Source organism: Neopelma chrysocephalum, unplaced genomic scaffold, assembly GCF_003984885.1.
Source record: "Neopelma chrysocephalum unplaced genomic scaffold, ASM398488v2 Primary Assembly neopelma1_80b, whole genome shotgun sequence".
Classification (NCBI taxonomy): Eukaryota; Metazoa; Chordata; class Aves; order Passeriformes; family Pipridae; genus Neopelma; species Neopelma chrysocephalum.
Window position 1 is genome coordinate 11,507,453 of NW_020897742.1, and position 5,369 is coordinate 11,512,821.

Here is a 5,369-nt window from a genome sequence, read left to right on the forward strand (position 1 = left end):
TATAATATAATTTAAAAAATCATGCTGGAGTATATTTCATATGGGCTGAAAAGGAGAAGAAAGGAAATATTGCTTGGTCCCGTTACTGCTGCAAAAGGAGACAGATAAAAAGAAATATTAGGAAATTTACATTGCCAAGAGAAACACTTTAAGAAACCCTATTAGGCAGGGCCAAAGACTTATATTTTAAAACCAGAGATGTTCTACAATAATATGGTATCTAACATCTAAATGTGAAACACAGCCTGGGAATTTTCTGTTTCTTTGTCAAGGCAGGATTTCTGATCTGTCTAGTGATTCATCACAATATAAAGGATTGGATAGTCAAAGGAGGATTAGAGTTACATTTCATGAAAACTGACGAAATTTCTCAAAACTAGCAGAATGCATCTTCAAGGACCAAGACAACAGCACAGCTCTGCCATGAAAGACTTGTTAATCCAACTAGTCACAAAATATGGTTTCTTCTCTGATTCCTTGCTCTGATCTCTTTGCTATTTGTACCAGTTATTAAACTTAAAACGCATTTTAATAAAATGGCAGAAGCCAAGCATCTTTCAGTGTCTTATATTCACTTTATGTGGAGTTGTCAAGTTCAACAGCCTCATTAGCTTTGCAGTGGCTGAGCCTTAGTGGATAAGCCAAGTTCACTCAGCCCTCTACAAATGCAGCTGGTTATAGTACTTCAACACTTCAAAAAAAGAATGAAAAAACAAGGTTGATCAATAATTACTACTCCCACAGTGAGACAACCATGTATTATTTTAGAAAGACTAGTTTGTCCTCAACCTAAACATTCATTTTCATTGCATTCCCTTTGAAGCAACTAGAAGTTGAGCTGTTGAACAGAGTGGTTTTCTCTATTTTAGTCTGACAAAAATTGCAAGAGTGAAAAAAAAAAGCCAAGGAAGCAGAATATATTATTTCTCATATCATGGCTAGGCTTCGCGAGCGAAGATTTGGGAAGGGCTCTACCCACGTTTCTTGCAAGCGCGTTGGTGGCTAAAAAGGCCAATACGAGATAGGCATGTCCCGTTGCAAAAGGCACAACAGAAAGATTCCTTAGATGGTATACTCTGCAAGGCACGATTCTTTCTGCGTTGTCTTTTCTCCTCAAGGGTGATCCTGCATGCTTTCTCAAAAGAAGCAGCAGCGTTATAAATGGTTTGTCTCCAGACCTCCCGATTGGAGGCCAGAGTAGACCAGTGATGATGATCAATATGCCCAAGGCTGAGTTGTTGCTTCAGGGAGTCCTTGTATCTTTTCTTCGGAGCTCCCCTCTTGCGACAGCTGGTGGCAAGTTCACCATAAAGCAGGATCTTGGGGAGGCGGTGGTCCTTCATCCTGGAGACGTGCCCTGCCCAGCGCAGCTGCGTTCTCAGTAGCATGGCCTCAATACTTGTGACTGCTGCCTGTTCCAGAACAGATGTATTGGTCACATAATCTGACCAGTGGATGTTTAGGATTGTACGGAGGCAGCGTTGATGGAAGCGTTCTAGGAGACGCAGGTAATGGCGATAGATGACCCATGATTCGGAACCATATAAAAGAGTAGACAGCACTATGGCTCTGTAAACACTGACCTTGGTACTTTTCTTCAAGTGTTTATTTCGCCAGACTCTTTTACGGAGTTTTCCAAAAGCACTATATGCCTTTGCTAACCTGTTGTCTATCTCTCCGTCAATCTTACCATCCGAGGAGATGAGGCTGCCTAGGTAATTAAACTGTTGGACCGATTTGAGCACTGATTGACCGATGGTGATGTGGGGATGATGGAGGACTTCCTGAGGTGCAGGTTGATGAAGAACTTCTGTCTTCTTTAGCTGACTTCCAACCCAAAGAGCTCAGCAGCATCTGCAAAGCAGGATGTTAAACGCTGCAGAGCTGCTTCTGTGTGGGCAGCAAGGGCGGCGTCATCAGCGTAAAGCAGCTCCCGGACAAGATGGTTTAGGGTCTTGGTGTGGGCCTTCAGTCGCCTTAGGTTGAATAGGTTTCCATCAGTACGATATCGAATGTAGATACCGTCCTGATCGTCAAGGTCTGCCGTGGCCCTTTGGAGCATCATGCTGAAAAAGACTGTGAATAGGGTAGGAGCGAGAAGACAGCCTTGTTTCACACCATTCTTTATTAGAAAGGGCTCAGAAAGTGCATCACCATATCTGACTTGGTCGTGCTGATCCTCATGAAGTGAGACGATCATTTTAAGGAACTTGGGGGGACAACCTAAACGTTCCAGAATCTGCCAAAGACCTTTTCTGCTCACAGTATCGAAAGCCTTGGTGAGGTCGACAAAGGTTACATAAAGACCTCTGTTCTGTTCCCCACACTTCTCTTGCAGTTGTCTGAGAACAAATACCACGTCTGTGGTGCTCCTGTTGGCTCTGAAGCCACACTGACTTTCAGGTAGAATTCCTTCTGCTATAGGGGGTATTAGTCTGTTCAGGAGTATTCTTGCCAGGATTTTGCCAGCAATGGAGAGCAGAGTAATACCACGGTAATTTGAGCAGTCTGATTTAATTCCTTTCTTCTTATACAAAGTGATGATGACTGCATCACGCAGGTCTGATGGTAGTTCGCCTAGTTCCCAACAGCGCACCACAAGCTCATGAAATTTAGCATGGAGTGCAAGGCCCCCATGTTTCCAGACTTCGGGTGGAATTCCATCAACCCCAGCTGCCTTGCCAATTTTCACCTGCTGTATGGCCTTGAGGGTTTCTCCTAGAGTGGGGGCAGTATCCAATTTGTATTTCACCGGTTGTTGTGTGATGGATTGAATTGCTGAGTCTTGTACTACACGGTTGGTACTGAAAAGAGTCTGAAAGTGTTCAGACCATCTATTCAGAATGGAGGTTTTATCTGTCAGAAGTGTTTGACCATCTGCACTGAGTAATAGGCTTTGGACTTGGTATGTAGGCCCGTATGCTGTTTTCAGGGCCTCATAGAATCCTTTGTGTTCCCCTGTATCTGCACATAGTTGAGTTTTTGCAGCTAGATCGGTCCACCACTTGTTCTGGATGTCACGGAGTTTCTGTTGGAGCTTGCTGCATGCAAGACGAAAGGCTGTTTTTCTTGCATGACAGGATGGCAGTGCAAGATGTGCTTGGTGGGCAGTTCTCTTCTTCCTCAACAAGTCCTGGATTTCTTGAAATCTTCAAGAAATTCAAGATTTCTCATATACTAACTTGTGTAATTCCCAAGCTGGCCAAATAAGAAATAAAGCTGTATAGTTTTGCTTTTAGGATTACAATATTTTGTATGAAGATGTGTGTGTACACCTGTGACTGTGATATTTATATTCCCAGCTATGCGTGGACAATGAATATATAACATATATAACCTTCATTAGAAATTATGTCAGTCCAAATAAATGGCCATAATCTGATGTCAGCTGATGACATGACAGTGCACAGCTGCAAGCAAAACCATAAATTAAAATATGGATGAAGACAGACATAGAAATCTGTCCTGATGGAGTAAAATCTACATTTTGAGCACTTTTTCTGCTATAATTTCTGCAATTTTATAAAGTTCTTTTAATCTATATGGTTGTAAACTGCATCAATGTACATCCATGTATTCTTATTGAATACTCTCTTTCAGGTAGAGTTGACATCATCATTATACGTTACCTTTTTCTTTTCAATATGTTCAATATTTATACCACAAACATCCCAACCTTGCTCTCCAAAAGATTTTCCACATTGGACCAAGTTTTTATGCCCCTCCAAATAATAATCAAGTAAACTAAAGTCAGCCTTAACATCCTCTTTGTATGCTTTCTCCTTTTTCTCTCCCTTAGTTAAGTCTGCCTCAAACTTTTCCTCCCTCTGGCTTGGGGTTGAGCCTGTACTCCAGGTCTATGACAGAGTGTGACAGGAGGTGATGCCTTTCTCTGCAGAAACTCTGCACTTGCCATTCTGCTGACTCAGGTGAGATTTCTGCATGGCTAGGCTGAAGTCCTAAAATTCAATATTAAGCAACATTTTAATAAGAGTTTTAGAAATAGACTACTAAATCAAGGTTCTAATAAAAGCAGAGAGAGAACAAAATTATTATATGTGGAAGTTGTCTTTACATTTACTATTTCATATTATGCTAAGTCATTAACTAATCTGCTGCAATAATATATTGAATCTTTCCTGCTATTAATTCGTGTACTTTATCAATGATAGTGGTTATTGGCTGTCATTATACACGCGTATACAAATTACTAGAGAGGCAGGAATTTTCCTTTTTCAGTCTGACTTCTTAAGGCTTGCACAGTTGTCAACTTTCCAAAGACTGAGCTTTCCGTGCTTTGAGCAGTAAGCATTCCTATCAGAAAAGGCTCAGAATATGAGGGAAAGAGTTATCTTTTAACATCAGACCAATTTCTGTGGGCAAAACAAGTGCAAGAAAGAATTATTGTGTAAAACTCACAAGAAAGGAGTATGCAGGTGCTCCAACTTCGACAGCTGTATGCGTTTTCTTCATCAAGAAGCAGCAAAGGAATTATGTCATTGAAGACAAGGAGCTATTGTACAGGAGCCATATGAATGTGCTTCACTAGAAGTGAGCTGCATGTTGTCCAGCCATACCTATGTGTCAGCCAGAAAGACATTTCATATCCTCTATGATTTCAAATGGTTATTTACTGAACTTGGTATTGTATAAACTTCAATTCCGCTTTAATTCCTATGAGAGAAAACACAGTTATGTCCCTGAAACACAGGAACAGGTGTATAGAGATAAGGAAGATTCTCCTGGCTGATCCCCAGAGGTTTTGTGGAGGGGACAACCATGTACATAATAGATGGAGTAAGAGCAGTAGTTCTTCAGGTATCAGATTCATAAGAGCTTCTGCCATGTCAAAAGTTTAGCTTCTTTCCATCCTCCACCCTCTGCATATTAGCTCACAAAGTGCATGGCACAAAATCCTGATAAAATCCCATTGATTGGTTATGTATTAAAGTTTGCCAAACACTAACACACAAACTTGGGATATAATTCATTTCTTCTGCCAAAGCACTTAATCTAAGTGCTGCAACAGTCTAATGAGGAAAATGCTGATTTGAAGGTTGTCCAGAGAAAGCATACACATAAATATTTATTCCATGAATCTAAGACATAGCAGTATGACAAAGTTATTCCAATAAAAAACTTGCCAGTTGTGCAAACTCCAGTGTGGTGTCATGGAATCAGTAGAAAAAATACTCCAGCCCACCATGTAACATGATGAAGAAAAGAAAGTAAGTAAGAAAATAAGAAATCTTTAATTACAAAATTCCTCCTTCAGCAGTTTACTGAAACTATTAAGGGATTTCTGTAGTAGACAACTGCAGTTGTTTTCTTTGGCTTGCAAGCTAAATCTGGAGGTTTTAAATTCCCTG